The following is an 18,390-nucleotide window of genomic DNA, read 5'->3' as shown; positions in this document are numbered from 1 at the left end:
CATACAATGAAGAATATCTCAATATACCTATGCAGAATACAGGTCAATATAATATTTATTATTATAATAACATAAGAAGTTCAAAATATATTTAAAAAAAAAATTAAAAATTAATGAAAAAACGAGTCATTGGATAGTACTTAATAGAATTTTCAATTTCAATGACTAAGTCAAATTTTATTTGTTTATTTTATTTTATTGCTTACAAACAGCAATAATTGAGGAAAATCCACTATCCAATGTCTCTAACCTCCCACAAGAGATAAATCTAAACGATGCAAATTCAACCGATACCCAAAACAATAGCGCCAATCTTACAACACTTATCCACCCTACTATCAACTAAAATCCGCCAAATGAACCTCCCCATCATCCAGCGGCTTTTCATCACCCACAGTTTCAGATCAACCAGCAGAGCAACAGAGTAATAAACAACCGACCAAAACTATAAGAGAAAAACTTTTAGAATCAGGCAAAACCAAGGAAAAAGTAAAACCAAACGATGACAATAAAAAATAAAAATAAGCGATTCTACGGATAATATTTATTCAAAACTCAACGAATCTCTTAAGTCTGCGGAAGGCATCTTATCAAATGATGCAGAAATCCCTATTTCATTTTCCTACTTCAATTGTTCGACGGAGAACTTCTTTAACGAATCTGTCAATATCGATTTAATATTATTCGCTTGTTGTATTTTCAACTAGTATTTAAGTATTACTGTTATTATTATAATTTGTACACTATTATAACTATCACCCAGTGGCCCGTGTCGCCGCGGGTTTAATCAATAAAAAAAATAAAATGTGTTTTACTATTATCCGTTTAGCATAATATATTATGATTACAGTACGTATATTATATTATTATATATTGTTATCATTTACAAACCTACTGCGACCCCCGCGCTCCATTTATTCGTTTATTAAAATAAGGTCGTCGGAATTACAAAGTACAAACGCTGCGACTACATAACTACTATACTGCAACAGTCGGCGTTATAAGAAATTATATTCCACAAATTAAATTACCGCGGCGGCGGCGGTGTGCGGGCAGTGGGCTGCAGTGGGTACATACCTATAATATATTATTATTATTATTATACAATAACGACAAGTGCACCGCATTGTTCTTGCGGCCTGGAATGGCACGCGTGTTGGCATCATATTATTAAAATATATTATATTATATTATTATAATGTATATAGGATAGGCGTATCATTAAATGCACAGTATACTTGATAGGTAGGTAGATATATAGGTACGGCGTACTTTATGCGCACTGCACAGTTAAGAAATCGGTCGAATCGCTCTGTCTCGGACCAGACACGTTTATGGGTCGCTGCAGTTATCCGTTATTATAATAGATACAGACAAATATAATATAATATATTATGTATGATAATAATATGTAGGTACTATTATAGGTAGGCAAGTAGTTATTTATTATTTTACGCCATTTTTCGCTGCAGTCCCCGGCGCCGATTCCGATTCTCTGTTATTCTTTTCCTCTGCGATTTCTAAACTCAACAGGTAAGTATAGCCGGGTATGTATTGTTTTCGTTTCGTCATTAAACATAATATAGATAGGTATATTGTAACATGACGTATGGTAAGGTGACCGTAATTCGACAGCGATCGTGTCCTTATTATATTATTATTAATTTATACAGCTATTATTGTTCTGTCTAACGAATAGACCATTCGCAGATGACGCGCGTGTGTATACCAGATACATACATCTATATACTGCATATCGTATATGGACTGTATTTATTAAAATTAACAATGATTAAGAACGAAATTAAGACAATATATATTATACTGAATAGGTATATACGTTCCTGTGTGTAATTTAAAAGGAAAGGCGAATTGCAGATTATCGATACATTTATCGTCAACGTACAGTATAGGTACCAGCCACCAGGTACCTGGTACCTGTAATATATACAGAGGGATACACCGAGACGTGTTATGCTCACGGCTCTTTCCTTTTTTGACCTGAATGCCATTCATACAAATTTTGATTTTTTTTAATTTTCAATATTACACATAATTATATAAAGACAATATTTTAAAATAAGTAGGTCCTTCGCTTTTTAAACAGTTTAATGAATATCCTATGTGATACGGTACCAACCTTTTCTTCTATCAAATATACCCTTTGCTAATAATTAATACTCAGAAGATTTTTTTTTGAAAATGTTAACGCGTCTAAATCGATATTCGAACGAGTAGTTTCTGAGTTTTTAACATTATATGTCCTAAGACTTATAGTATTTTATATAATTTATAAAGTATATATTGTGTAGTATTTAGTCTAGTGCGTACTTTATATTTATTATACTGAGTTAATTTTTACAAATTATGAAATATCAATAAATTTATATTAATTAGTAATTACTATAGTTTTCAAATTATTAAAACTCCTATATTTTTTAAATCTATTATCTATTACCAGAGGGCATTCCTTAAAAATGGCATAAAAAACTCAAGTACTTGAAAATATTGTTCTTAAGCGTACATACAAATTCCAAAATTTAGAATTTGAACAAATGCAAGTGGAAATAGCGGCAAGTCACTCTGTATAATGCTATAAAGCTTAAATTATTATAGGTAGATATACGTGATATAGGTAGCCAGGTAAGTAGATACTAGGTGTAATGGGTATTCGCTTTTAAACTAAGTACCTTTGCGCAAAGACCGCGTTTAAAACGATCGGGTCGCCATGTAGATTTCACACATATTAATAATTTTCCAATCGACGATACGTCTATAAGTATAATATTAATGTAAAATATGATATGCACCTACACATAACATCGGAAATGGTTTTGGTATCCACTGCAATAAGTAATAACTACATGTGTGGCCTACTGGAAAAACATCTATAACAGCAAGACAAAAAATTACAGCCAAATGTCCATGTGCTAAGTGCGTATATAATATACTATATAGTAAACTTTCTATTTTGAATTATTTAAGCACCAGAAAAATAAATTGTCATCCACCGACAGCCAATATAATAATAATATCATCGTGGCACTAAATCTAAGGTTTCAATAATATAATTAGAAAACTTGAATATTTAAATAACTTTTATTGTTCATTGTTAGCTGCAGAGAGCCGACGAACTCAATGATTGGTTTTATTGTTACATTATGCAGTTGGAAATATATACATATATATATTATAATATACTCATTACTCATATAATGAGGATAATAATTATGACGTTGACCTATTGAAAATATCGGTTCTGAGTTTATATTTTTGATTTATCAATTATTCGTGTTAATTTGTTTAATATAATTTAAATTATATTATTATTAATTGTTATATTTATAATTGGTATCGAAATACATAATATGTCCAATGTCAATTTGTATGTCATTGTGCGGGTATCATTACATATAGTTATGAATTACATTACGATTAGAATAACATTTAAACTCTTATCAAAATATAAAGAACTAATGTGTTTTATACATTTCCATATATCCATTGAATATCATCTTTGTCCGTAGCTGATACAAAAATTGTGGATGCAATTAATAAACGAAATAAAAACTTTTATCTTATTCATTAAGAGTATTATTGTTAATGACTAATTAATTATGAATAAAATTATAAAATATTATGATTAAAACCATTAAACTCGTTACGCGTACATTTTGTATAATAGTTTAAGTTGCGATATAATATATTTTTATCTACTATATATTATAACAATAATTCTCGCCAAAGTCGTAAACACGATTTTGATAATCTGTTGATAAAATATGTTTGCAATAATCCAGTTGGTTGGTTGGAGCACAATCGCTCAAAACATAAAAATATATAAAATTATTGTTCGACGCGAATTACGTATACCTACTATATATAAATATACGTCGTTTAGAGACGTTTAAGGCGAGTGTATTATTATTAATATTACAACGTAATTCAGGGGCTAAAATACTGTGTCCCGTGACACACTTTGTGTCCCCTGAAAATCAAAGTGTGTCCCCTGAAAGACAAATGTGTGTCCCAAGTTTTTTATAACGTGTTTTTAGTCTTGTAGAAATAAAAAAACATTTATCATTTAATATGTATTTTAATTTACTAGTTACTTATTCTGTTAAATCAAGTTAATTACTTATTTTATCTGTATAATATAAAAAGTGTGTTGATAAAAAAATAAGAAATGATAATGGGTCAATACAAAGTAAGTAAGTACTTGCCTCACTCAACATAACTCAACATGTAGGTACATAAAATATTTAAATTATTCTATGTTGTGTCTATTGAAATACAATATTGTTTACTGTAACCTACTGAAAAGTTAACTAGTAAGAGCATTGTAATTTATAGCATATTGTCATAATATTATATGATTAGTTATGCTATACCTAGCATATTATAATATTATATATTATAGCATAGCATATTATAAATATATATTGTTATTTATTTTAAGTCTAAAATATGATAAAATATTTAAAAAATAAAACTGATCATTGTAATTATTTATTATAAATTAGATTTTAAAGAATTAACGAATTAGCTAATTATCTTGTCTTATTTAATAAATACAACTAAAAAGATCCACTTATATAATTGTATGCATATAATATTATATTATAACAGTTTATTTAACTAAAAAGCCCAATATCATTATCCAAAAATAATAAAATTTGTTTTTTAAAAACCTTGAATATTCTTATAAACTATTTTGTTACATAAATTATATTCTAATTGATGATGATAAATTACAAATATATTTAAATATTTTCCAATTTACTACACACATAGGCTTTTCTTGCTTTTAGTGATTTAAAATAATTATAAAAGTTACCTCACAACGCACAAGATAAGTGGTATAAAACGTAGTGGGGCTTTTTGGGTGGTACAACTTCTACAAGTTTTTTTTTGCTATAGAAATCCGTCAAAGCCCAAAAGTAACAGTTACATTTATAAGACATAACATTATTATTAAACTGAATTCAATCCTATGCCAAGGTAGATTGCTAAATATTATAACTAACTTTACTTCAAACCACAAATTCGAAGTAAAAGTATCGTGTGAATTCACGCAAGAAAATGGAGTACAACAATGTTCAGCTCTTTCAGTAACACTCTTCCTCATTGCAATTAACGACATCACCCATAACTGCAACCTCCCAGTGAGATGCAACTTTTTGACGACTTCAATTACCAGTGTAGGAATAACAACGTTGAAACCGTGCAAACATTTTTACATTTAACTACTAATAACATCAAAAATCAGGCAAATAAAACAGGGTTCAACTTTTCCACTGGAAAGTCCATTTTCTCAATTTTCACAAAAAAGATAGTCAATGAAATAAAAATTAAACTAAATGATACCTCAATTGTCAATAAAATTACGGTTAAAATGTTAGGAGTTTTATTCGATAGACTTCAAACTTGGCCACCCTACATAAGACACAAAAAAAAAATCAACAATCAGCTCCCTAAAAATAATCAAAATACTATCACATACTTCATGGGCTGGTGATTCCAAGTCTCTCACAAATATATACAACGCAACTATCCAATCCAAAATCAACTACGGGGCAATATTATATAAAACAGCAGCCAAATCAACCTTAAAACTGATTGACACAGTAAACAGTAGCGGACTAGCACTAGGAGCCTTCCGAAGCAGTCTAACACTCAGCATTCATAACATAGCTGTCGAACTCCCTCCGCTACTGAGAAGAATACTGAATAGATATATCCACTTAATACATAGCAAGACAAGCCAGACGCAGTGGAGACAAAAACAGTAACATAAACAATGAAATTACTAAGCTGACCAATGAAAATGTATTCACCTCAGTCAGAATTATCAAATTAACACCGAACTAAATGCCTTATCCAAACATAATACAGCCCCCGAGATATTCAAAAGACATGTCTACGGCGTCCTAGATGACTTCAAGAACTATCAATAGATATACACTGATGCCTCCATGTCATACAAAGGGGTTGGAATCGCGATCGTATTCGAAAATACAAACTTAACATTCAAACTTCCAAATGAGTGTTCAATCTTCTCTGCTGAAGCACTGGCAATTTTAAAAGCCATAGAAATAATAAACACCACAGTCCACACCATGTTTTTGATCCTTAGTGATTCTCACAGTGCCATAAATAGCATAAAAAACAAATCCAACCCAAGTGATATCGCAATCTTCATCCAAAATAAACTTGATGAAGCTAAAAATAAAAATAACAAATTATACTCATATGGATTCCAGGACATACCGTCATTATAGGTAACGAAACTGAGGATAAATATGCCAAAAAAACCGTCTCCAGCACTGACACAACCGAACTAGACTTCTTACCTACGACGACTTTAAAAATTCTTTGAAAACACATATAAGGAATAAATGGCATATAATCTGGAATAACCAGACCACAAAACTAAAGAAGATCAAAACAACAACCTTCAGATGGAATAACCATAATATCAATCGTAAGGACAAAACCACAATAAATCGTCTAAAAATCAGCCATACCAGGCTAACTAGTGGTATAGGATTTCTCATATCAAAAAACGAACTTCCCAGCTGCGAAGCTTGAGGCCAACTTCTCACGGTCAAACATATCCTGATGGAATGCCGTCTATATAAACAGGAGCGAATGGACCTCAAATTGACCGAAACTCTCGACTCACCCCTCGGACCCAACCCAGCCCAGAACAAGGAAATCCTGAAATTTCGAAAAACGACTAATTTAATAGACAACATTAATCGTATTGTCGATTTAAGAATGTAATGTACAATAATTGTAAATAGTAATTAAGACATGTTAACTAATGGCCTCTGTCGCCGAGTTGTATATGAGATCAATAAAAAAAAAAGAAAAACTGCAATATACTATACAGTATGAGTAGTATTTCACATGTATAATATACATTTTGTTAGCTTTCAGAAATCATTTAGAATATTTGATTTGATAACGCGCATACGTTTGAAAACATGTAAAAAATTATATTGTTTTTTTTTAAAACGATTTAACCGCAAAAGAAACCGTCGGCGTTTGAGCTACTGGCATCTATCGCGCGATAGGTATAATAATAATTCATGATATTATGACATATAGATATGATATGAAAATCGTTTACTTTATCTCCGCTCACTCAAGTCCCTGTATTTACTACACATCTACGCGTGTTTCCAAATAAAATAAATATCATAACATCGCGTCGCAAAAGTATAGTATGATAATATTGTCATGCGGATTTCGGTGTAGGTTTGTACATATATTAATATGTAAATCGACCGCGACGAGCGACTGCAGCTGCAGTGAACACGATGAATTATATAACCAAGGACCTGGTATCCATACGATACCCTGTATGGCCTATATATTATTATTTTATTACCACAACCACATATTATTGTAATCCTTTGAACATAATAGTATAATGTCGTCGGTGTGCCTGTTTCACTTAGCCATCCTGCAACATGCAGTGCGATTTTTTTTTTATATGATATTTATCGTCAATTGTATATTATACTCAGGCGAGACGGTACACTGCGACGTTATAAATTTGGAGAGTATTATTATATTGTTCTGCAGTGTTCGCAATATACTATATACATCGTTATAAAACGCGCAGGCTGGTTGTAGAAATCAGAAGGAAAAAAATGTTCTTTTTAATATCATAACGCATTCGTGAGAAACTTTCAAACTCGACACGGAATACCTAAATATAGGTAGGTAGGTACTACAAATGGAATTTTGTTCAATGTTTATTATTATATAATATATACTATTATATATACCTACTTCAACGGGAACCGATTGTTTTTCAAACGCACAAATAATAATATTATAAATTATACGAAATCATTGCTGCATAGTCCACGGGGGAGGGGTAGTATGCGAGTGCATCATTTTTGGTTTTTGGTTTTTTAAATTCCATGTGACGACCACGTGCACGATGACAATATTCGACGGATAATATACCTAGCAATTATACTGTTTAGACATTATCGTTTTACGTGCACGTCGCACCGCAGTCGGTTTCGGTAAAAATTAACATTTTCTTCGCAAGCATATCATAATAATATAGGCACGGTACCTATGTAAGTGTACAAAACATACACCGAGGAAGATGACGCAGCCGCCATTAATTCATACTAATATATATATGTATACAATTTTACTGTGCAATTAATGTACAATCATCGTTTCGATTGTATATAACTGTATTGATAACCGTGTGCGACTTGGCAGTTATAGGTAGCCGCCATAAGGTACTACATAGGTATATACCATACAGGTGTACATACTGTATGTATATAATAATAATAATAATATATATTATGTGTATATCATTGACGTCGATGCCTATTATTATTATAATAATACGAACCGCGGTCTCCTCGACGGAACAATAATATAATTAATACCATATATATGTATTATTTAATGTATATATAATATTCTAAATCGCGTCGGACTTACGTGCATATTATATACGGGCGCGTTGGAGGTATATAATATGGAAACGGCGCTTTATACCGTAAATCGTAATCGTTATTTAAGTTACGCTCGTCCGAGTGCATGACGTGCACCGCGATGAGTTACGTCTCTTCGACGGCTATACAGGTAACGCGTATAGTTGGACGGAAAATCTCGAAACGCAGCCGAGTTCTCGGACGTCCACAAACCTCGCAATACGATCCGAGTGGATTCGAACAAGTGCCTACATAGGTACCACCACTAGCGAGCACTTAATAATAATAATAATAATAATACTGTCTGGGCTCTCCAGGCACCACCTCCGGTGCGGTTGATAGATGACAAACGATATATTATATTATTTACCTATAATATAAATAACCAGCTAAATCTAAAGATAATGAGGAAAAAAATGTGCCTTATATCTCATTTAAAAAAGTTAATATCAACTTTTTCAATTAGTACAAGGTCGCATAAACTGTGTTTTGGGCGTATCTATAGTTTTGTATAATGATATTTTATCAAGAAACATGACTGCAGAAATGACAGCCTTATTATTTTTTATACTATCATAACATACCTATGGTATGGGATTATTGTTATTCGAAACCGCGTAGCTATCTATTATATAGGTGCAGTAATTTATTAATGTATACAACTATTAAAACCGAAAATAATCAATTGATAAGAATTGAGTTATATTGATAGTCGACTAAACTGGTTAAGTTAAAATTTAATTGAAATATTAACAAAATAGTTGGGCAGTACAAAAAAAAAATTGTAGCTAATGTCCACCTTCACATAAGCAAGTATATGCATACATCTACTCTGTAAATTCAAGTGGACTGAAATATCAAATAATGTGTAGTATAATATCCTGTTATTGTGCTCCAGTTTGATCAGATCTGAACAGCTACTTATCACTATCAACTTCGGGTTTAAAACAAATTTAAACTATTTATTGGTAGTTCATAGTGTACATATTATTATGTATATAGTCTACAACTAATACGTTTAGTTCTACGCAATAACTGAAATCTAAGTAATTTATAATAAAAAATAAATTAAATATGCGGAACGGTGGATGTTCAAGCAGTCAAGCACCCTCCTAAATCTGGCACTGGATCTGAAGTCCGACCAAGGAATAGTGATGGGTGATCCGATCTAAATATTTTGATAATATACAGCTCTATATTATATGTACATACGACCTCTCGAATTATTATTTTTTTCCCTCCAGGGATCCACGAATCACAATGTGAGAGTTGAGAATGCACTCGCGGTGCACTCCTCAGCAGTTACATTCGTTTTGAAACACCTGTAACGGCTAATAAAATAGTCGTCGCCATTTGACGAGATGTTCCCGCGGCGGCAGAGCGTCTGCGGAAAACTATATAAAATAATAACTGTATAGCACTGATAGCCCTCGGTAAAACCATCGAGTTCAACGCTGGGGATGTTACGACCCCGTCATTGCAAGTCATCGGACGGGCGAATTTCCATCGCGTGCTTGAGCGACTTGAGCTCCCCGATTTCCTGCAATTGAATTTTCTTCAGTTCCTCAAAGTGCGCATACACCTCGTCGTGAATTGTTTGCAGAAGACGGATGGTTATAGACAAACGGAATATACGTTTCGAGAAAAGTTCAACGCCTCCGACATAACAATATAATATTATTGTGATAACATTTTTTAGCGAAATCATAATAACGTCGCACCGCTCCGCCAGGTCCGACCGACTTCTCCTCGGCCGCGGTCGCGACGGTCATCGACGACGGCGCTCGAACGCCGGCGGCACGTGAGCGCGCGCGGCCGTGGCCGACGGGCGCGGGACGTCGGGAGAGGGGGGGGGGGGCGGACGTCAGTGGCGACGGATAGGATATTCGCGCGCGAAAAAAAAAAAAAACGAAACGGAACGGAAAGAAATAGAGAAAAAAAAAAGGGGTATGACTTCGTGGCGGACGCTCTCAGTCGCGCCACCATCACCACCGCCGCTGACGGACCGGACAGAGCGAGTCGGTCTGCAGTCATTCAGTCGATCGGTCGTTCAGACAGTCGGTCGCCGTCCACGCGTATATCTTATACCGTTGTTTCAACATCGCCGATGCAATAATAAACATTACCGTATTCTATACGACACATATTATTATTATAGGCAAACGAAATTAAAACCATAAGAGCTATATTATTATTGTAACCGTCGCCGTCGTCGCACTGCGCTCGCGTCGCATATTATATTCTCTCTCCACGAGTAGGTACTGCTGAAGTGTTGGCGCGCGCCCGTGTGAGTGTGTGTGTGTGTGTGTGCAAGTGTGTCCGCTCGCGTGTGCCGTCGTCGCAGTCGACCGCGTATATGAGTACGCTCGTCGCGTCCTGTTGTACGAGCACGTCTGTCGTGCTGCGCGCGTCGTCCGTACCGCTTGTCGCCGTCCGCGTGCGTATCCTCCGCTTGACCTACAATCCGCGTCCCGACAACGCACCGCCGCCGAGCACATCGATATCTCTCGTCCGCGATCGATACGCGTATCCGCCACCGTCGTAGCGAAAAAGAAAAATCTGTCCGCACGTCAATCGGTCCACATCGCCGGTATTGGACTCTCCTCGTCCACACGAGGCACCGCAGACGACGATGACGCCCTGAAGACGTCTCTTCGGAGTGTCACTGCCGCCCAAAGTACGGCGCAGGACGGGCCCCGCTCGAGGTAAGCCACCTGCAGATATTATGCAATATTTATTATATATTTTTTTTTTTTTTGACCCACCGCCCTTTTACCGCCCCGCCGAGTCGGGTGTGTCGTGCCGTCATGTGTGGGTGTCGAGTATGTTCACTTCGCGGGTTAGGCTAGGTCGTCTATAATTGCGTTTTTTCCCCCAAAAAAAAGTCTTCACCCGACGTACCTAAATTTTTTATCCGTACGACGCGACGTGTGGATTACAATAATAATGTGCGTCCGATGCCACTCGATCCGTTTTACATACCGTCCAGTCGAAAATGAAAATATAATATCAACGTGATGATCTCATTTTTGTCGCGAAACCGTTTCATTATTGAGCAACTCCGCGGCCGGTCGAGCAGCTACGAGGGCACACAATTATAATTTTTTCGTTTTTACTACATCGCAGTACCGAGCTCACAGCATGTATTAAAATTGATATTATACACATTCCAGTTTTAAATATATTTCTTCTCACTCCGAATACATGGGTAGTTATATGCTCGCATTTAATAAGTACCGCCGATAATTGCACACGCTGCACACGTCATGTATATAATGCATATAATATAATAATCATAATATGTATTTACACGTCTCGGAACAAACCATTATTACTACGTACCTATAAAAATAATATCAAAGCAATATATTAACGTAAATGAATATTTTCGGTTATTGCTCGGCCGCGCGCGCGCGCGCGCGTGTGTGTGTGTGTCAGAACGAAATTCGTTTTATCAATTGCTAAAATATTCCACATAAAATAATTCGCGAGTATAATACACGATTGCGACACTACATATAGGTACCGGCCAGGTATCTAAAATTAAACATAATCTTAAATATGTATTAAAAAATTATTAGTTTTAAAGTTCTAACAAACGCATAATTTTCGTTTGTAGACGTTTCGCGTATATAATACTCTCATAATTATTATATTTTACGATTTTTCGTATTAACCGTTATACCCATATTTTCCGTTTGCGTTGCCCCATCAGTATTTATACTTATTGAATATAATATTATGGGTATAATACTACGAACAAAAACGACCATTGTTTCTACATTATATTTTAACCTGTTTAAAACGACAACGTACATGTTGCGGACGACAGACATATAATAAATAATTCGTAACGATGGACGAAAATAACATATTATATTTATTTATGAAACATAATATCAAATTGTTCGATTTTCGTTTAAACGATTTAAGTATGTAATACAAGCCATAATGGTCCTATTATCGAGGCTTCATTTTTAATAAAAAAAAAAAAAAAACATATTATATTAATTAATTAATAATAATATAAGAATACAATATTGTTATATTATACGATTCATATTATCGATTTTATGCGATTTATCAATTATCTCGTCGTATTACAATAAATTATAATGTTTCGTCAATCGAACTCGTATTACGACTATATAATACCTGTCCGCCGCTACAATATCAAATATTAAATTTAATTGTACATAATAACATTTATTTATTTTTACAATATTATTGAGTATATATCGTTGGTAAATTAAACGCGAACGCACCCGTTATATCATAATAACAATTGAATGCATGTTTCAAAAAAATCATGTAAACTCTAGAAATTCTATTATTTTTATATCGTTCTTGAGTTCTCCATCCACCGTGAAAATAATATGTTCTTTTCGTGCTACATCATATACAGCTGAATATATCACATGAATCCAAACACTGCAGTGATGCTCATACATCGCATTATATTGTAATATCATTTGGTTTCATATTTTCGTTTTAATTGTTCTCCATTTTTAAATGGCAATTTTACTTCCGTTCTCGTGTACCTGCCTTATGTAGTGTTCGTTTGACGAGTAATTAGTGTAAGTGATTAGGTAATTGATATTATAATATGTTATTATTGTCGTGTGCGCGTAATGTTAAATAATTATACGACGGACAAAGAAGATGTAATCATTTTAAAATCGTCGGATATTATAAAAAAAAAATCATCGGTAATAGAACTCCTCGTTTGTGTTTCGCTTCTAATTCGATTTTGTTTCGTCAAATTAATTCTTTTAAAAAATAAAATAACAATCGGATTATGCGGGTGACTTTTTGACTTTTCGCAGTGGTGAAATATCGATGTTGTGCGCTGTTTAATTATTGTGCGACATGTCATATTATTATGGGTACATAGTATAATTTTTTTTATGTCGTCTGCGATTTTACGAAAAACAGACACAACGTCTTCGCAACATTTTTCACAACACTTGGGTCGCGTTGGTGCAGATGGCGTATTTATTTTATTCCCGATCGATAACAACGTATTCGGAAACATTTCGCGATACTATATTATACATATGGCAGGTACGACAATATCGATAATAACACAATCGTACAGGTATTTGCACGTATAGATACATGCGCGTACCTCCACGTCATGTCGAGGCTGTACTACGGTGGAAAGACGCCGTCGGATGCCTCCGTGCGCGGGACACGATAGTCGTCGAAGAGCGGACTGGCGTGTTTTTTTACAATTTTTTTTTTCCAACACTTCGATATGACGACGTACACTTTCGCGGCGCGGTGCAGGCGGAGAGGACATAGTGGACGACTCGCGTCGTATAATATAATATTATGGTCTCGTCAAGTTCAAGGCGTATTGCATACCATTATCATTATAATATGTCTTAACACACTATAACTTACCTACGCCTGTAGTATAATAGTACATAGTGCGAGTGTTGTGTGCGCGATTGCAGCAGGTATAACATTATTGTGTCTGGTCCGTCAAAATATCTATACGCGTTAGACATCGTAACATATTATAAATAATATTACATCGGCGCCGGCCGGAGACGTCTCGTAAAAAACGACTTTATTACCTACTACGATACACAGCGCGATGCATGCGTATAATATATACATATTATTATAATATTATGAGTTTTAAGTATTGCAATAATAATATAACATTATATTATGTAATACATCGGTTCAAGTTTATAACGGGATCGTCATGCGTAGGTACATATAAATATTTCTACGATAATATTATAATGCATGGAGTATTGTATGGAGTGATTCGCCGAGCTATGATTTTTGGGTTTGTCAAGTGTACGTCTTAATATATCTAAGTATAATATATAAAATAATATTAAACCGAGACCTTAATATTTTTACGAACTTGGTTTTTTTTTTTTTTGACATTCGAGCTGCAGTGTCCCGTGGCGATAAGGACTTTTTCTGAAATGAGAACCTGCCTTTTTTTTTTAGACTGTTAATTATTGTTTACCTGGAAACAATTTTTTTATGTAATTTGACTAACGAGCAATTTCTTAGTTTTGAAACTTTATACACTGTTATAGTAATTCAAACATTAAAATAATATATATTATTATCATTTTTAAAAATTGTAAATTTCACTTGTATAATAAGTAATATATTCAAATATTAAATCTATTTTATAATTTATGCTGAACCATATCTTTTAAATTCATTATCGTGGACTATGTTATTTAGGTAACCTTAGTCCATATAAAATTCAATAATTCATAAACTATTTTTTATAAAATATCAATAATATTTAAAAAAAAAAAAAAACATTTGAGTTAACAATTTGCAGTAATACAGAAAGGTCTTCATAATATAGGTTTTCACCTATATCACCATACAGGACTTATCTCAAATAACACTCAAAAACATTTCGAAATATAATCTTTAATAGAGACACCTATTCATAGACACCTAGAATCGTGAGAGTTGCTTTTTTTCTTCGTCCCGTAGATTCCTGGCAAGTTGATCGATGTGAATTAAACACACTGTTCCTTTAACAGTTTCCAATCATTAACCAACCATTAAGTCTAAAAGTCCAGTTCACAAGACCGAGAACAAAATAAGGTAGGTAGGTACCTATCGAAGAAAATATGAAAATGTATGGGTAGTAAACGAAAGTGAAAAATACAAAAAATTTCGATCAAACCGAGCATGTAAGCCGAGCATGTAAGAAGCTGAAAAGCAGTGCACATCGACTATAAAACTAATATAATTATAAGCCATTATAATATAGAGGACAGCGATATCCGTTTCGTTTCAGACGTTATCGTATTATAAAATATTGTTTTATTAGTATGTTAATAAAATTTAATATTTATTATAATATTGTTTTATTAGTATATGTTAATAAAATTTAAAATTTATTATAATATTATTATATATTTTATTGTTCCGAATGTATAACATTATGACGCAATTGTTTCGGCGAACTACACAATAAGAGTTTAATACGTCATATTATTTTAACTATACCTACTGACTGCCCTGAAATATTAATGTTTTCGAGACGTTTACACATTATATTATTATATCGTTTGACGGGCGAATTTTGTAAATTTTTTTTGTATTAAGTCGTTTCTTTTGAACTCAACCCGCATACGACACTTCACTTTGTAAAACGATATAATATAATTTAATATTAAACGCCAATACGCCATAATATAATATAATATAATATTATTATTAAAATAACATATTATATAGCCGCGGGCACCATATATTATAATATGTTATAATATGTGTATCATAATTTTTCCGCAACATTTGGTTTTTTGTTTTCACCGATTTGATAGTAGGTACTTCGGCGCTAGTCGACCTTGATTTTTTTTCGCGTATTTCATACTCGACTAAATATTTCATTCGATTTCTTTCTCAGATATCACGTATCACGATACCACCTCGAACGTTAAACTATATAATTATGGTACATACATTACATGTACCTAAATAATATCGCTCGTATAATATTATACCTATTTACTATTATTACAATTAAAAATCACTACCTATGATTAGTAACTTATTTTTATAACTTATTTTTATTTTATAATTCGTAATATTACGATTCCGGATATCTATACATTTTGTTCGTATATAAGTACGCACTGCTGATAAATTAATTGATTGTGACCCATGCGATTTAATAACAGCATTTATGATATTTTATTCCTATTTCAATTTTTTTAATTCGCCAGTAAAATATAATAACACGTTGCATTGTATTAATATTATGTAAGTCGATTAAGTTTTCGTGAGCAGGACCTCGGTATATTTATTAATTCGTGGGTTCAAAATAAAAACTAATTTTCAATAACCGCATTGGCATCATGTTTCACGTTCGGATTCCATCTTCGCCAGTACAGCGCGAATAATATTAAAGAGTTTCTTCCGCATTGTAAAAGATCGAAAAAAAATAATTGACAACATTTACCTGCTATACCGAAGACGGTTTTCCGTAAAAGCTGTTCTTAAATGATTTTTGTATAATGTAACTCGACGAATCCACGCCTACTATTGTGTTGGCTACAGGTGGTTCTTATTACTCTCAGATCACTCTTCGGAGGGATTTTTTAACTTTTAACAAATAATATAATATTATGTATTTCGGTATACACATCGTATTATATAATAATATGCAAACGCGTTGGTGATAGAACCGCGGTATCGGTATATACCTAGGTATAGTATGAAATAATAATTATTTTACTTCGGTCACGCTCGAACGAACATAATATAATATTGAGCAGTTATGAAATTCGAGTGCACCTATATATTATTTATTGAATAATAGCCAACATAGCTGGTATTTCGAGAACGATTTTATTATTACATCTCTTCTTCCCTGCTTTGACATTTGGTAGGTACATGCACTGAAATGCATGCGCTGTATTATATAGCTTACCTATAAATTATAAATTATGTATATAAATAGTATATTGTGATGATGGTTTTAGAAAGCAGTTTTCAGCGCCACCGGGCAAAATTTCTTAACCTTGTTTCAAAAACAATTCAAAACATAATATAAGTACCGCACGAGATGCGTAAACAAATTAACAATAAAATAATAACGTTTTTATATTTGAGGATTTTGAGCTTATACATATATTATATCCGCGCAGGAAGAAGTACCTAATGATTTTTCATCGACAGAGATTTACGACGGACGTTAAAATTTACAATCACACTCATTTACGTGTATATTATTATTATAGTGTTCAAGCAATTTAATCAATACACGACGATTATTATTACGTCGCACTATTAAAATGATAATTTAATGTTATAAGTTATTGTTTATTTTTTTCCGACGTGTTTGCGTTTTACCGCACGCGCGAGATAGTTGACAATTTTTTTTTTTAAAACAATTTAATATGTCTGCGCGGAAATTATGTTTACCTGCAGCGCATGACTGTATAATATAATATAGTATACAGCTACAGGTTGTCTCGAAGTTACAATTACAGCATTGAAAGGTATACAATTAATTTAAGAATAGAGATCGATAATATTTGTTATACATATAGAATAATAACTGTGGGATGACGAAAACATAAATCGATATTTTTCGCATCGAAGTTTACACCCACATTACCTATACTACTCGAGTATAGCCAAAGTGGCTATACATAGTACAATATATATAAAGTTAGAACCAACCGAAAATCATGATATGTGGGGCAATCATATTCGAATATCGCAGAGATTTCGTTTTAAGTCAAATTTTTCGTTTGTCGAATATCAACACTCGCACTTTCTTTAGACGTTAAAACCGCAGTAAAGCGTGTCAACTTTCAAGGGCTAACATTCAAAGGAAAGAGAAACTCGAATATATCATAAAAAAAGTAATCGGGAACGGGTCGAGTGACATAATTTACACCCTCGCTGCAGTGAACAACACACGATAACGCAATATAACATATTATTATACATTTTTACGTATATGATTTTACGTTGAACTATATAGGCTGTCGTTGTAGTTTTCAAACTTTATTCAGAAAAAAATTATACATCGCGGGTTAGTGCGCAATAAAATTATACCGAATAATGTCATATCGATTTCGACTGATGGAGCTGGGTTTGTTCTCGTATAATATCACACACATACAATATCGCGGACGGGTCTAAATAATAATTGTAAAATTACCATAATGGCGTTATTATTATCATTATTGGACGGCGTGTGTCGTTCCGCGTTCGTTAGCGAAATGTCTACAAAGAATTCGTACAACACACATAATATAGGTTATAGGTACTGTAATATTATTATGTGCGGACGAGATGACAAGTGTAAATACGCGTTAATCATTAACCGCGTAAAATAATAATAATATACGTCCTAGCTGGTACCTTCGCCGCCAGCCCGGCGCACTTGTTTGTCCGT

At 33.4% G+C, this 18,390-nt stretch overlaps 1 protein-coding gene across 1 annotated transcript in view; it reads left to right on the top strand.

Annotated features, from left to right (window-relative positions):
* Window positions 1-10,480: 10,480 nt before the first annotated feature.
* LOC132950384 (UNC93-like protein) overlaps window positions 10,481-18,390 on the top strand; it is a 54,007-nt gene continuing 46,097 nt past the window's right edge. Inside the window, exon 1 of the mRNA XM_061021806.1 lies at window positions 10,481-11,182. The gene's annotated coding sequence lies outside the window, so the exon portion shown is untranslated. The remainder of the gene's footprint in view (window positions 11,183-18,390) is intronic.

The sequence above is a fragment of the Metopolophium dirhodum genome, chromosome 8, assembly GCF_019925205.1.
Source record: "Metopolophium dirhodum isolate CAU chromosome 8, ASM1992520v1, whole genome shotgun sequence".
Taxonomy (NCBI): Eukaryota; Metazoa; Arthropoda; class Insecta; order Hemiptera; family Aphididae; genus Metopolophium; species Metopolophium dirhodum.
The sequence above is the reverse complement of the archived record's forward strand: the minus strand, read 5'-3'. Positions and strand labels throughout refer to the sequence as shown.